The sequence below is a fragment of the Cydia pomonella genome, chromosome 6, assembly GCF_033807575.1.
Source record: "Cydia pomonella isolate Wapato2018A chromosome 6, ilCydPomo1, whole genome shotgun sequence".
In the NCBI taxonomy this organism is placed as follows: Eukaryota; Metazoa; Arthropoda; class Insecta; order Lepidoptera; family Tortricidae; genus Cydia; species Cydia pomonella.
Window position 1 is genome coordinate 5,364,642 of NC_084708.1, and position 17,875 is coordinate 5,382,516.

At 35.8% G+C, this 17,875-nt stretch overlaps 1 protein-coding gene and 1 non-coding gene across 8 annotated transcripts in view; both read right to left on the reverse strand.

Moving 5' to 3' along the window:
* Positions 1 to 17,875, reverse strand: part of LOC133518783 (protein bunched, class 2/F/G isoform-like) — a 187,394-nt gene that overhangs the window by 107,518 nt on the left and 62,001 nt on the right. The window lies entirely within an intron of this gene.
* Trnak-uuu (transfer RNA lysine (anticodon UUU)) lies at positions 15,775 to 15,847 on the reverse strand. The gene has a single exon. It is a non-coding gene; the product is annotated as a tRNA-Lys (tRNA).

Sequence of the window (17,875 nt, forward strand, 5' to 3'; positions counted from 1 at the left end):
ACGCCCGCTCCATGCACACGCGCGACGTTGCGGACGCCCTATGCCCTAAACCTTACTTGAAAGTGTGAAGGTTACTCTGACAGCGGCTATATCAGCTATAATGTATTTATGACGCTTTGAGCATAGCTAGTTACGACGCCTTAAGGTATTCTTGGCGTTCAAAAGGTTAAGGGCGTTTGCTAGCTGGCGCGAGTGCACGGAGCGGGTGCACGCGCGCGGGTGCCTTTGTAGGTAAAATTCGTCGCACGCGTCCGCGCCAGCTAGCGTCGCCAGTTACTGTTTTTCGTTAACCCGCTCCAGCTAGCGAACTAATCGCAAATGGTCCGAGATTGGCGCAATAACCATGCATTCCCTTATCTGGATCTGGATGCATCTATTCACCAATGCTTGCTTTAAAGTAACTTGTCGACTCGTCCTGATAATATTTGTGCGACCGTGAAGAAAATCTATGCCTTCACTTATTTTTCAATTTATATGAAATAAAGATGTTAAATGTATTCAAAAGTTTTTATTTAATAAGGTATGTATAAGTGCTCTGTGCATCCGCACCAGCTAGCGGTGCCCTTAGCAAACCAATCGCAAATGGTCCGAGATTGGCGCAATAACCATGCAGTCTCTTATCTGGATCTGGATGCACCTATTCACCAATGCTTGCTTTAAATTAACTTGTCGACTCATCCTGCTAATATTTGTGCGACCGTGAAGAAAATGTATGCCGTCAGTTATTTTTCAATTTATATGAAATAAAGATGTTAAATGTATTCAAAAGTTTTTATTTCATATGTATATATAATGGAACGAAATACAGCTACTATCTTAGCTTGGCAAGCAGTTAAGAGTCGCTGATGCTTGTAATGTATTCACTGCGTTAATTTTAGGTTTAAGATTCTTTATTCTCACTAAGAATTTGACAATTCACTTACATAAGAACTTAAAACTACACAATTTAATCCTGCTTCATATGGCAAACGAAGGAAACGTTGCTTTGAACCGCGACGCAATCTCAAATGTTTAACTTTTACACAATTTTCCTGCAGAGAGACAAAACAAGTATGTACATAGTACCTTTTTACGATTTATTTTATCGTAACATATAAACTTAGATTTATTTTCTTGCTGCTAATTATGGTACTCCAACTACTCCATAAATACATTTACTTACCTACTTATTGCTTAGGAATCTTATTTCATGTTTAATAATAAGTTTATATAACGTTTCTAGCGGGACATAACGCGAACTTTAAAAAATGTAATGCTTTTTCTACCTTTATCAAATTATCACTCGAATATGTAAGAGCAAGAGAGATAAATAGACGAAACTTCACTAGTTCTTACTAGTTCAAGGTAACCACTCGTTTTATTGTCAAAGTTCCGAATGAAACAAACTTATTCTTCGGTGACATTTTTTAGCGTTTATAAGCGACTATACGGATCCAGCATTTGCCGCTCATTCGGTTCTCCTATTGCACGCAAGATGTCAGTACTAGAGAGGATTTGAAAAATCATAATTAAGTAGTTTAGTGCCATTTATTGAGCGGTAATAATTTAAAAAAATATATAAATTACTTTTTCATTATATTTCAGGCATGCAAAGTGATGTAAATGGTTACAAAAGTAACTCTATATGAATGACATTTTTTAGTTCCAGTTTACGCCGCAGCGCATGATCAAAATTATTAATATCATCTTCCCTGGACACTTTCGGTCTTTGGTGTCATATAAGTAATTAATGCTTAATTGAAGACCTTCCAAATAGGATATGACTTAATTGTATATACCAATAGTAAAAATTACCCAAACTGCTACCAAGGCTCCATCTAGTGCCAGGTAGAACAAACAAAGCGGCATTTACCACAATTAATTAACGAAAAAACTCGTTTTATTACCGCCCCTGCAAGCATTTGAGTGCAAGTATATATATATTAAAATACCTTATAAAAATGTCGTTTAAATGATATGTATGGCTTGAGTATACAAGCAAGTTTCAGTGTTTAATAGCAGTATTTTTAATTCAAGCATATGTTATATCAACTAATTCCAGCCCTGTACGTACTTAAACGTAAGTAGTGGTAAACAGATATCTAGAATTTCTCATATTCTTTCATACAAAACACCTAACAACCGGCTACATAACAAGTACTTTGTAAAACAACAGTTTATATTCGCCACCCTTTTTTTTAAATTGCTCAGTCCCTGCACGTTCTTCAAAGTTGGTGTCATACAATAAAATAATGCTAAGAGTAAACCCTTTCAAACGAGATATGTCTCAACAGTATACATCCATGGGACAAATTGCCCATTCTCCTTTATAGTCGTTTGTTAGAAAGACTTAAAAAATACTATATGCTATTAACGATTACGTAACTAGAGAAGAAGATTCTGATCAAGAATGTTCCAGAGTCGGTGATTTAACATTGCAACGTAAACAAAACATAATTGCCAATATGTAACATCTAATTGCTTAACAATTATCAGATTGTGGTCGATGTTTCATCTCGTTCCAATGGCGGATGTTTATTGGGGTTATGCTATGTAGGGCACAGCAAGACAGGTAGTGACAATTAATGACTTTCATTATCTATTCTATAGCACAGCAGTTGGGTAAGGCACTGTGCAAATATTTGATCTTAAGGCGATATTAATATTGCACATGGGGATTAGACGTATAAAGAAACTTGAGATTGTAAAAGGCCATAAAGTTTGCGCAAGGAGATCAAGTAACAAATATTTTGCTTATTTGGCGCTCTCGCAATGAGTACACAGGTTGGCATTACACCGATACCTAGGTATTTATTATGTGCAATTTCCATACACCACAAAGGGACTCGTCAATGATCACTGCCTACCACTGTGACCTGAATAAACATTACGATTCTGTGAATAGTTTATCTTTGCGCGTTGTAGTGCAACAAAGAAAACTACAATAAAAAAAGGACGGTTCGTGAAGGTAATAGAAAAATATAATACATCATAAATAATATTTTTTTCTTTACAATTCATAAAAAATTGAAACTTAGTAGTTTAATAATTACTGATTAATGAAGGTTACTTCGTTGTCAACTATGTAGATAATAATTAGTGTTTGTTCTACAGTCACGTTTTTAACAGGTTTATGAGTTTTAATGAAGGCGACGGTAACAAGGACGTAATACGTAATACCTTATACCGTCATATCCTAGGGTTCTTTCTAATTATATCTAATCATAATGATAAGCCATTTCAAATTATTTTACTTTGAATGAAATATAATAGAAAAAAACCGACTTCAGATTAAAATTATTTACGACCATAGAGCACCTCAAAAAAATTTAAATTAGACCTCAAGACGTAAAATAACTCAAAATTCAACTGCTATAAGTTGTAAGTCGGGGATGTTTGCTGAAGCTAGGGTAGACTGTTTCTACACCACAATGCGGAAGCGGTGCACATCCCTGTCGCGTAGGGTGCGGGACAGCTCTAACATCATCCTGAGGGCATTTGCGTCAAGGTTTGACTGTCAGTACATGAACCATTGCCATATGATACATGTACTGACAGGCAAGCCAATATACTGTATGTAGAAATAGTATGTTATGTCATGTGTTTACTAACGTTAGTTGTAGGAAGACTAATTAATGTAAATGTGTAATTTAATATAGTATAATGTAATTACTAACAAACTATATGGGCCTATTTGACCTGAAATAAATGTATTGAATTGAATTGAATAAGTGTGCTTATAACATTTGAGGAGTTCCCTCCATTCCTCTTGGATGCCAACATCAGAATTTTGACATAAATGGGACCATTCTGAAAATATATACTTTCAAACAAAACTATTATTTTCAAAATCGCTTGAGAAATGACGGAGTTCTGAGGTAAAAAACATACAACCGAGAACCTCGTCCCTTTTCGAATTTATAAGTAGGTTAAAAATAAAAATTGTCTATCTAATCCTGCAATTCGTTTTATAATATTGTATGCACATCATCATAATATCACACGAATGTTTAAATCCAAACAGATGTGTTCGTTTTCCGTTGAACCCTTGGAATGATAACAGCTATTTAGTTGTGGCACGCAACACGGCGCAACGAGGCAAACCCGCAATTTAAAATGATAATAAATGGCTGTGCGTAACAAACGAGCGGGGTAGCCTTCGTACCTGTGCTAAATTGTTTTGTTATGTAAATATTACACGCAGTTGCTTATGCACATCTTGCATTTCTATCACTATGTTGAATACATAGCGCGTGGTTGTTTGGTGCGATTCGAGGCCTTTTATGAGCACCATTTTATATCATATAAAACAACTAACCGCATTTTTTTACATTGACCATAATTGATCGTGAAATTATTGAGCCAAGTCAAGATGATTTAGTTTAGTGAAAATGTCTGTATATATTATAAGCCTATGATGTCACTTAAAAAACTAAGACGAATTCAAAATAGACATCGATCGCATTACGTTTGGGCTGCGGTACTTGCTTAAAGATCGTTTTAAGCGTGGCGTTTTAAACAACTTAAATCAACAAAACTCGTACTGAATTTCCTTGCAACAGCTCTTATTTGTAGAAATAAGAAACGGAATTGAATAAACACCAAGGAAGTGCAAAATGAAGAGTTCAATCCTAAATTGCATTTGCAGAATCCGTGTCTATTCCGTATAAATTATACAGACATGACAAGTAGATAGAAAACAAGAAGTCAATGAAAGCTATTGCAAAGCAAATTGAATTTACTTTCACTGTTCTCGTGAAAATAGATTGGTAGTTTACGCAATTTAAACAGCACGTTCCTTGTGGCTTTTCATTTGTATTATTATTAATAATTACTTACTTAGAACTATTTCAGTCTAAAATAGTAATGTTATTAAAATGACCGATTGTTTCGTGTTGTGTTAGATTTATGTTATGTAGTAGGTTAACTATTAACTTTCAAAGTAGTACAATATTACAAGACATTGCTTTACATGACAATTTATTAGACAATTACATTCCACAGTTCACACAACCAGTGTAACAACTAAATAAAAATAAACGCCTACTACAAATATGTGGTACTTTGTAGCGAAAACTTCAATTACTGGTTATTATTTACTGAAAATTGGGTAACCTGTGGATGCGCGTGGTATCGTATTCTAATGCGAAAAAATAAGGATAATATCCGAAATCCCAGCAAATCTTCCTGAATGGTATTCCTTCACCATGGTTGAAATTAGTCAGAAAATGATAATGATATATAAATACTAATAAGATAATGTTACAATTGAAAATATTATATATTTTGTGACCGTTTTTGTTTAGCGTCGACCGAATCGTTAAAATGAAGTATCCGAAAATAAAGAATAATAAACAGTAAAATCCAATTAAACCTCTTTGATTTACATATCACATTCGGAATGAATAAATTACTGGAAGGCCATAAAAGTTACAGGAATAGAAAACGTCGCCGCACTAGTGGCGGAAACGGGGCCATGTTTCAGTTTTACACAACTTTTTAAATCCCAATGTGTCCGTGAGTGTTATATGATCATCCTTTTAGATAATGAAACGCTCAAAAATACACTAAATACGTATGTTCGCATAAGAGTTTGTCTCTTAGTATTTCACACAACGATTTGGCAACAAAATCAATGATAGTATAACTCCAGATATGTTATAAATAAGTAGGCGTTCCAAAATTGAAGCGCTTACCTTATACAAGTTGCCATCAGTTTAGTTAGACGCGCCTAGGCAAGCCAGAAATGTACACGTGCTAACGAGCTCCCGCACCGAAAGAGACAAGCTTATGTTTAACAACAAGTATAACAAAGATGAATATTATGCGAAAATTAAGATTCATTCGTAGGTAATGAAATAAATATGGTAGTTTTTTTGTGCTCCGTATGTACGAGAAGATATAACTTATCTATATTTATTTGATATCATTGTACGAAACGATACTAAACTCAACCGCTTTAAGAAGCAGACGGCGACTTTCCGACCGAAATTGTCAAGATTTTTTTATTATCAGATTTTTTTCATTTTCAATTTTGTGAAACAAGCGCAAGGCATTTCAAGTAAGTACATGTCTACCTATTAAAATGAATATATTACAAGCCGTGCATTCGCCAGTGTTTCCTCCACGAGGAACGTCAAGCCGCAGATTGTTAGCCAAGCGCCATGATTATTATAATGACACCTGTCAACACGGAATATCCAATAAGTACCTTGAGCCGAAGTGAGCGTTGAATGTCGACACGGAGTAGTGTTCCCGTCAATTTAGGTACAGGCGAGCGTTTGCCTCACGCCTAGAGACCATGCATGGACAAAATGGCGTAGGGACAGATCAGAGGACCATAATTATGACAATAATGACAAGTTAAGAAGGTGACGAAATAGGGTTGTGGACGAAGCGGTCCTGAGCCCAGTAACAGAGGGCCGACTAACATCGAAAAATCAAATATGCTCTTGAATATTCGAGCGATAGAAAGGTAAATAACGTTTACAGTACATATGGGGCTACTTTTTAGCACTAGTGCGAGAAGTAGCATATTACGTTACTGTGTCGAACAGTTAAAGGGCCATATGTACTGTAAAACGTTGTACGATACATGTGCGAATAGGTAATTCGCAACTCGTGTCGATTTAAAACACTCCCTTCGGTCGTGTTTTAATTTATCGCCACTCGTTTCGAATTTCCTATTTTTCGCACTTGTATCGTAATGTACTATTTTCGTTTTTTAAGGTTAAGGTTGAAACTTGAAAAGGTGCTGATGCCATCTAAGTAAGGCAGCTGGCACGATGCTGGCTGTGCTTGATGGCAGTGAATGGTGATCAATAAGCCTGTGGTGTGGACAATGGACATAACGACAAAAGTAACGTAACCTGTCTTATTAATATTGATATCGGCCACCTATTTTCGTAGTTTCTATGGTGACCGGAATTTTATTAGGTTTTAGGAGGGTGGGAGTCTGGTAGTTCTTGGGCATGTTATATATAATAGGTACCTTGTTGCAAGAAACTTAGACCTGTGTAAGTAATCCCGCAAACGAATTTGTTTTTATTTTGGTTTTTCTATAATTAATTCACAGTTGTGTATATTATTTTTATTTAATAACCGATCGATCACCGCCGATTATTTCTAGTGTTATTTGAATATGTATCTTATATTATATTATAATTATCGGTTTGTCTAAAACAAAACATCGCATGCACTCTGTGAACGTTACGAATAGCAGGCATGTCCTCTGAGCTAATAAAGTAATAATCATTCCCTAAGGCGCGGGGCATAAGTTCACCATGAAATTGATTCCAAGCTGCTGAGGCAAATTGCTGGTATCTAATTGGGAAACGCGAGATAGGGCATTTGTTTACTTGGCCTTCATTCCTAGATTTTGATCCATGTTTTAGGGGGATCGCGTACAGTACACTAGGTTCCGAAAATAACTTTTATACACAGATAAAAAATGTGCCGTTTCCAAGCAAAATGTCCCACTTTGTCGCTTGCCTTAAGGACACTCTGATAGGTTATTCGTATAAAATACAAGCATATCACGTCCTTATGGTAAGCGACAAAGTGGGACCTTTCACTAGACTTTGACACAAATAACATGATAGACTAAATATAATGAATTAACCTGTACACTAAAATGTATTGAAAGTTCTCAAATCAAATTAGTTCTTATCAATGTTACTTTCCTAGTGCTTCTATGAAGCGATTAATGATTTCAACATTACGCGCCTGATTGCATATTTTTTAAAGCTGCAATTACAGTATACATTTCAGCTAATTATAGTACTAAATGCATAATAGGAAGACTACTAACATTTTTATACAAATGTTGTAAGAATACGTTGCATTGCTTCCTCTTTATTCGTCAAACCTACAATCGGATAAAACTATTTCACCCATGCCGAGTGAAGCATGATGAAAAAAGTAGTACTTTATCGTTTTACATATGCTAAAATGTAGTTTAACAGGGTGTCCACTCCACGATATACAGCGAGCAGGACAGACTTAATGATATAACAGATAAGCGAGGCTGTGGGGCACCTAAGTGTGGCTGGTCTTCACATTAGGCCTGTTACACATTAATTAATGTTTTATGGGAGTTCATATATTTGCCACTGAACGCAAGCAATAAACACTAATCAATGTGAAAACAGAGGGCCTACCATGAACATCGACCCGCAATTTGTGCCGGTGGTCGCGGTAGGCCTAGGCCCCAATGTGTAGGCCAGCCACGCTTATCTCGCAGCCACGCTTACCCGTATCGACCTTACTGTGTAAATTTAAGCACCATATCCTTTAATTAGATAGTACCGGATAACCTAATAATGGATTATGTTTGACGCCCCGCCTCTGTTTTTTGTTGTAGGTTTTATGTAACGAGTGATTCCATGAGTGGCAGCATGGTTCCATTTTTATCACCTGTCACTATGCCCGCCACTTTCGCACTCACTTACTTGTTAAAATGTGACAGACATGGTGACAGATTATAAAAAGCCGACCATCTTAGCCCTACAGCAGGGTATAAGAATAGGCTGAAGATAGTGAAGACTTGAAAATTGAGTACAGAGGCTGTACTGAATTAATTCTGTGAGGTGTGGACCCACTACAGCGTATGTTCAACCTGTATCTATACACATATTTTACGTAGAAATGTTACTATGTATGTACATTACGTTGCTATTACTTATGTAACGAGAAATGCGTATACGCACTGCAAACGATTAACGCAATGTGGAAAACGTCGATAGCTTATTTTCAGCATGATGAAATCTTAAAAAATGCATTAATACGATTGAAAATAAATTGCAAGTTTTTAAATTTGCTAATTAAGCATCATTATTACGAAATATATCACGTAATAATGTCGTATATAAAAATGCAGCTGTATCACGCCCTTGTGCGCAGGTTGTGCACCCAGCTTTTACTTTAAATTACTATACAATAATGTTTATACTTCAGCGTATATTTTAGCTAGTTTTCCAAAAAATATTCAAACTGAAAAAACTGTTGTGGAAAATTATTTATTTTCATATTGTGAAAACGATTTACAGAGACCCATTTGCCCTAGATGTTTGATAGGTGTAGATAGACCCTCGAAGATAAAGTTGGACGGTGTCACGTTAATCGTATTTTAATGTATTGTAAATAGTTAACTAATCCCTATTAAAAGCGCCTCAGCTCGGGTTGAGCAAGTTATTGTGAAGTCTGGCCGAGGCTCCAAGGTTATTCCCGCCAAGCCATCCAGGGTGACCTAGCCTGCGCGGGCTTCGACCCTAAAGAATGCTGGAATTGTGTAGCTCAAACTACACATTAAATGTAAGACTTTTTTATTTGTTATATGAGTTAACTTTATAGGCGCGTATCGAATTATATTATTTTTAGACATTAATAATAATTTGCATCTTAAATTGTAGAATGGTGTTAATGTTTTGAAACTCGACATTACATTATTTTTAAGAGCGGTAAGTGCGACTTGCAATCCGTAGGTCGCGGGTTCATACCCCGGCTCGTGCCAATGAGTTTTTCGGAACTTATGAATGAAATATCAATGTAATGTCGCTTTTCGGTGAAGGAAAATATCGCAAGGAAACCGGACTAATCGCAATAAGGCCTACTTTACCCTCTGGCAAGGTCAGATGTAAAAACTAGTCCCTGCGCCAATTCTAGGGATTAATTGCCAAGCTCCCATGAGCCGTGGCAAAAATGCCGGGATAACGCGAGAAAGATGAAATTGGTATTGCAGTACAAGTCTCTAAAATATCTGTATGCCGGCAAGAATGCGGAAAATAAACCTAACTCAGCTACTGATACATTACTGCAAACTGTTTATTCTTTTTCTCACTAACGCTCACAAATAATCTAATTTTAAAAGACATTAGCAGTAGTTATAGGTACAGCCGCTAACATACCCCTACATACAACTCATGTTCCCTTCGACGTTCCAACAGTTCCAAGGTAATTCGGCTATTCATATATTGAGTAAAAGCATCGCTTCCGATTAAATATAGCGATCCATCATCAGAGCCGATTGGTAGATTGGTACTCGAGCATCGACCGCCGCAATGCGGCGCAGCCATGATTCTTCGAAACCGTGTGTATCACTTTTAGTTTAATGCCGTTTAACATGCAAACGTCTACGTTAATAGTTTCATTGTTTTTGTTAGGACAATCAAAAATAAGTATGGCTCACTCATTAGCAGACTGCAAAGTTCGTATACGGTTCATACATACATAGGTACATATTTTATATTATACTTATCAGCCGTATTCGAACAATGTTAATAAGTTGTCACAGCGACACGATGCCGATCTGTTAGTGTCAAAAGTCGTTTTTGGTTGAAAAAATGTATCCCACCTGGAAGGGTGCAACGTAAAAAGTATTTTACAGTACATATGGGGCTACTTTATAGCACTAGTGCGAGAAGTAGCATATTACGTTACTGTGTCGAACATTTAAAGGGCCATATGTACTGTAAAACGTTGTACGATACATGTGCGAATAGGTAATTCGCAACTCGTGTCGATTTAAAACACTCCCTTCGGTCGTGTTTTAATTTATCGCCACTCGTTTCGAATTTCCTATTTTTCGCACTTGTATCGTAATGTACTATTACGAATACGCTTTATTCGAATACGAACGATCGTATTCGAATAAAGCTTGAAAGATGTCACAGCGATACGATACCGATCTGTCAGTGTCAATAGTGACGTTTTTGGAAATGTACTTCAGTCTAAAATAAGAAACACGAGATATATAATATGTACCGGTGCTTACTTTTATTGTCCATAGACGTGACCTTTTTCTAAAATGTGTTTGACTCAAGAACGGTCAAGTAATTTAATTTTAGTACCCTTTTGGTACCCTATCACAGTGACAATCTGACAATACTATGAGATCCCTAGCGACAACCGACTTTCATATTGGTTGATTGTGATTAGGTACGAAATGGTACTGAATTTAAATTCTTTGGCTCTACAATAAGTTAATCTGCCCAGATTGAGGTGACAAAGCGTGGCAGTGCCGCTATGAACATCATATTTTCATAGGAATTTCAACTTTATGGTGACACTTTCACACTCTGACACAGCAGTCTGTTGGAGTTAGCTTGGAGTTAGGATTTTTCAAACGCGCGCTTTTTCCTCGCAGCTCAACGAGATTAGTTTAATTATAAAAGGCGTTGTTACATTCCTCTCAGTTGTGGTAATTTTTATAAAAACGTAGGTTTTTTTGTAATCACATCAGATTTCAATAATAATAGGTATTAGTGAGCCATTTATTGTACAGAGCACAAGGGCTGAGTAGTACATAGGTCAACTTAAATTACAATCAATCAAATCATTTATTTCAGAAGCATATTTAGTTGTTACCAACAAAATTTACATTAGAGCTAATGTTTGTACAAATACAAATATCATAGTCAACAATCCTTAGACATATCCTTGTCAGCAATTTAAAAGGTTCCAGTGCTCTTGGAAACGACCCTAACATCTATCTGTAATGGTGTATATATTATGCTGTTTGGACACTTTGCACTGCCCCAAACCAAGTCCCCAGCCAGCTCGGCCGAATTACACCTTCCCATACAAATGGAGTTTTGATCACATTTTAAAACCAGGTGTTGGATTGTAATGAAACTATGAACATGAGGTATATCTAAGGCTGGAATTAGTTCATATTGCTCCACCTTACAAAACAATTTTGTATGAAAATCTTAAATTCGCTGTATTATTTTAACTATGGTATCTAAGGCTACACAAACTAATTAAAGCCCTTGATATACCTTATCCTATTGTAAGTACAACGGTTCAGAGCAATTTATTAGCTAGTCGTTTTAAAATGAGAGCGTAACTACGTTTGTATATTAAGGGTTTTTTTTTTTCAGGATAGGTACGTTGGTGGTGTAATTCTACTGAATTACGGCATAGATTATTTAGGAATAAGAAGCCGTAGTCGCAGAGTATTTTCTTGTTCTTGTTTAATAAAACTCGTTTTCAACTCGTGAGTTATTGTCTATAGGTCACGTTTCCAAAAACGTTTCAAATGTTTACGCCAAAAACTATTGTTATCCGACACGTGACGGGGTTCAAGTGTAATATAATTAAAAACAGCAGCAGGTACTTTTTTGTTATTTCATATTTTATTAGGTACGATTATACACTTTTTGCAATGCAAAAATACATAAATATGCAAGTCTATTTAATTACAGTATATTTATGTAAGTATATTATATATTGTAAAATATTTACGCCATATCGTTTGTTATTTGTTACCTATTCTTTTTTTACTTCTGTTTCTGTTTGCCCGCCTACTGGTAGAAATGCCTTTAGGCATTAAGTCCGCCATTGGTACTTTTTTATATATTGTGTAATAAAGTTTAAATTAATTAATTAAGCCATTAACGCCCGCTGTTTCCATTTGAGGACATGTCTTTAAGTACTTACATTTTCAAACACATTCGAGGTATTTGCTTTTCGGTATTAAATAAACACTAGCAAAGAGCTTGTCATATTAATAACAGTTTTGTTATTTGTTACGTAAATTGTATAAAAATAGACATGTAATGTAGACGTTTAATATACATAATTGATCAATAAGGTTTTCACCTAAAGGTAAATATTTTGTTTAGTTTGCATAGTTATATTTTTTACATTATTTTAGCAATACTTGTTTAGTATAGTTTCAGCTTGCAAATAATGCCATTATATACTTCAAATTAATTAATTAATCCATTTACACCCGCTGTCCCCTTTTCTACATTTTCAAACGCATTCGAAGCATTTTATTTTTCGTGGTAAATAAACACTGGCAAAGAGTATGCTTGTATAGGCTTGTAATATTAATAACAGTTTTGTAATTTGTTGATTAAATTGTATTATAGACATCATTGATCAATTAGGTTTTAAATAGGTTCTTGGGATTTATAGGGACAAAGTTTTGGAATGTTCTAAAGTGCTCGGAACAGCAGTCATTTAGTTAGTTACCCTATTTTGTCATCGTTTATCACTGTGTGTCTGTCTGCGTGTTCGGTTTCGGTTACGACTAAACGATCGTTTAATTTAACAAGACGTGAATATACCTTTTCTCTTTCAAAACTACTATAGGCATGGGCGGAGTTGATCAAGCTGACCAATCAATCGGAGCATACAGAAAGGCTATACGAGGCAAAAAGTGGTGGTGGGTCCTATTTACTTATATGTTGGATTTGGCCTTAGCCAATTGCTTGGCTAAATGCTTGTATCCACGTTCTAGCCGCTGATCACAAAATGGACCAGATCCAGTTTCGACGAAGTATTGTCGGATTGTATTTAAAGAGTGTAGAGGCACTGAAAAACCTGATGGAAGGCACCCTAAAACTTTTTCAGTGGTGCCAACAGACAATACATCAGGGAAAAAATAATCTGTAGCTTACATAACATTAAGGGTAGATGTTTGTCCAATTATAGGTAACCACAGCTTATTTATTTAAGTCAACATGGTGTTGGAAACTTTCCCCAGAAGCTACCAAGCTAACTACGATGCATACATATGGACCCGGGTATGTCCTTAAACTACGTCCAAAAGAGAGGTATGGGCAATGTGAATGTCATCTCGCCTTGTGTGGTAGGGCACAGCACAGCAGATGTCATTCCAGATCTAGAGCAGAGCCCAACTGGGGAAGTACCTCCACCTTACAGAAAACCGCAGCCAAATAACACTTGACCCTACTCATAGTGTTGTGTTCCTTCCGGTGAGTAAGGTTGCCAGAGCTCAACGAGGGGGGTAGGGTTAGGGTCGGCAACGCGCATGTAACTCCTCTGGAGTTGCAGGTGTACATAGGCTACGGAGACTGCTTACCATCAGGCAGGCCGTATGCTTGTTTGCCACCGACGTAGTATAAAAAAAAAAAAAAAAATGTCACAAGAAAGCACGTTGGCAATGTGAGTACAAAATGTACCAAAACATTGTGCATCGAGAAGGGATGTTTTGAAAAATACCACACGTGAGCCCATTGGCCCCAATTGAGGACGGGTGTTTTTTTTTCAGATGGCTGAATATTTTTTTCACTTTTAGTCTAATAATATGTTTTGTTAGCCCCCAATTATAATAAAAATAAAGTGTTTATAAGAATCGCAACTCTCTCGTTTATATTTGGGTCTAAATAGGTGAATCGGACCAAATTAACTCTCCAAGGCATTTGCAATGCAATTACAAAGTATGGACCAACGTCCATAGGCTACGGTGACTGCTTACCATCAGGCGGGCCGTATACTTGTTTGCCACCCAAACGTTCGTCCTAAGAAAAGGAAACTATATTAGGGTTGGTTAAGACTAAGTCGGACTCTAAGGACTCGACTCAGTTTTCCAGACTTTAGTCATCAAGTCGAAACTTGAGTCCTTATCGAGACCCGAGAAGTGTTTTGAAAAACTTGAGCTCCTTTAATGAGAACTCTCAAATTATTTACGAAAGTTATAGGCATTGTCTTCGCATTAATTAAATTCAGGGGTTATGCACAAATAATTAAAAAAAAAAAACCTTTGTATTTTTCCGCTAGACTACATAGTAATATGACGTGCTCTTACACTTAATTTTATTTATTTAAACCGTAAGGTCCCGAATAAAAGAGCAATAGCATAGGTACCAGTTTTTTCTTAACTAAATAATGTAACCGGGAATTTCACCTGAGCAGTCTTGAAAAAAGAAAACAAAAAAATTGGGTATTCTCAAGACGGTATTGCATTTGTATTGTTATGTTACTTATGTTACTCCGTCGTGGTATTCCCTACTTATTATACATTTAAAGTAGATTTCGACGATAGTGAATTATTTGACAAACAAGCGCGTCAAAAAACAACACTGGGTACGAGTTGAAGAGTCATGGCCTTTTTGAGTTTGACTTAGCGATTACTTTTCCTACTTTGTACCTCTTAAAAATAGGTATGTTAGTAAAAATAAAACGTACAAATACGTATTACGGCCTCCATAAACAGTAGTGAATTTCAGTATTAATTTTTACAAAAGGATTAACTTCGGTTTCAGCAAATCATATTTGACGATATACCGATAGCAGCGCCACCTACCGGGTCCAATTGTTTTTTCAAACCATCCATGTATACTAAAACCTTCTCCAGAATATAACACTTTTCTGAAAACCGCATCAAAAACGCGAGATAATCGCGGACAAACATACATCTCCTTTTTTTAGGCGGTTAAAAATTTATTATATTCAAAGCATTGAAATTATATGAACTACTAGTGCCATCTATCTTGTAAAGTTTAAAACAGGCCCACATATGCCAGGCCATCTATTGGTAAGCTTCGGAACTATTTAGAGAGCAGACAGTGCAGGAACTTTGCTTTCAGTAGTACAAAGATATCGCAGTTTATTACACGCGCGCCAGATGGCGCGGACGAAAACAAATATTGCAATTTTTTAGCAAAATAGAAAATACATTTTACATAGTATAATTTGAAATAATATCAAACCAAAGCACTTGCCTAACTTAATTGTGCACGGATTACATTATTATAGATATTGAAAACTTATTTATATTTATTAGTCTATAAAATTAATGATTACTTTATTTTATAATAATATCAGTAAATTATAATTTTTTTGGACAAATTAATTATGTTTGTTCAATTGTTCTTACATAAAAATATACATGACAGCACCAAAATGAAGTATTTAACGAATAATTAATTGAAGTATTTAAAAATATAAAATAAATGTGTTTTGTCCTTACTAAAAATAGACCGCACAAAAATAAATAATCGTACTTATTGTAAATCGTAAAAGAAAAAAGTAAAAAAAAGGAGCCGCCCGAACAGGGACTTGAACCCTGGACCCTTGGATTAAAAGTCCAATGCTCTACCGACTGAGCTATCCGGGCTCATGTCTGCACTGTCGTAAAATAGGTAGACCTTTCGACAAACAGATTTTACCAATATGAAAGCAATTTAAGACTCGATCCATCGGGTTGAAATAACTGAATCATAATTTTTACAACTTACACGTGTACCATAAAAATAATAATACATTACTGACATTCACTTGTTCTCGTAAAGCTATACTAAATGATTGTAGTTCCGCTACTCGCCGGTAGAGGGCGCTATATTTAATATCTGTGTAGTATGAGTGCAAATTCAGTTCTAACTCACTTTGAGTTTGGAATCGATACCAATGTTAAATGTTAGGATAGAAATATTAAATTCAGCATAGACATTAAGATATTATTCGTCTTTCAAAAGATGGATCATGTACCTAAATGGATTAATAACCGCGTTAGTCTGGTAAGACTGGAATTTGAATTAACAAATTAAAAAGACATGCCTTAGTAAATCTGATGACGAACTTTAATGACAAATCGACCGAGCTCCTTATTGTGTACGTGTGTATAACAAGTACGAGCTGTAAAATGATAGAAAACGAACTAAGATATTATGTATGTATTACAAAGATATATTGGTTAGGTTCATAGGTTAGGGATAATCCCATAGTTTAAACCCTTAAGTTTTCTTCGTCCATACATAAAACGAATTTTGAGTGCGCTGATGACGCAAATTTTTTTGCAGTTGGATGTAATCAGCTGATTCACCCTGCATAAAAATCCATTTTCGGCCTTTACCAACAAGTACTTCCTCTACCTACTGAAATACCTGTTATTTTGGAACTGTTACTACTTCATCTATGACTAAGGAAAACAGGGTATTATGTCGAGTACTTACTTACCCCCTTATTCATAAACGTCTACTAAAGTTGACAAGCCGCTAATAATCGTTTGTCCCTTTCCATCATACCAATACGTCGGAAAGGGACAAACGATTATTAGCGGCTTGTCAACTTTAGTAGACATTTATGATTATGGGGGTAAATCTTTACTAGATGTGCAACTTGCGGAAAGTTACCAAAATTCAGAAATTTTCTTAGAAATGTTTTGATTTTTTTTTTTCAGAAAATTAAGTAATTTCCATTTTACGTTTCGTTTCGTCATACAAAAACGTGAGAATTTTCCGACGCTTATGGAAAATTTCGTAATTTTGGAAATAAGTTTCCATCGGCACATCAGTAATCTTTACTGTCGTATTTTTCAAATAGCTTGGGTACGGTGACAGCTGGCATCTCAATACATATTTTCGTTTTTAGGTTATAAATTGTATAGATTTAACAGCTGTCACCGTGCCCAAGCTGTGTGAAGTATACTATAGTAGTAAAAAAAATGTTATAAGTAAGTTTAATACAAATCACGAGGTCCAGTAAAATGGAGTGAGGAACTGTTAGCCTCATTGCCGTCAAAACATGAAAATCTTCAAACCCCGCCAACAATGCTGCTTCTATCGGCAATAACCACTCACCCAATGAATGGGTGAATGCAAGTCTAAAAGTAAAAACGCTGAACGTGTTAGTAAGAAGACGAAGGCTAAAAAGTAAAAACACTAAAACATAATTTTAGCAGAGATCTCATGAAAGCACTACAATTGCATCAAAGGAAGACATTTTAGATATATTTATGCAAACTCTGGCTTTCATACAAACATTTGTCTTTCCTTTGATGTCTAACTTCTAAAAACTAAGCCTAGACACCTATGCTACAAAACACTTCATAAGAAACCTGCTAAAAACGATTTCCTCTAGTTGGTTATGATAAAGGGTAGTAAATAGGTCCGTCAAAAAAGCAAGATTTTATACTGATACTAGATTTCCATGTTTAATTCGGTGCGATCTTGCTAACTTGACGTCGGATAAGCGAAAAATTCGACAAGGTGGAATAAAATGACGTGTCGAGACTTTATCGAGAGATCGGCAATTTCCTATCGCACACCGAGATGTAAATTAAACCATAAAATTCCCTAGGCGGTGACTGTCGCAAACGAATATGCATCTTTAGCGTTTGCTTTTAATTTCAACCTTATTTATATGG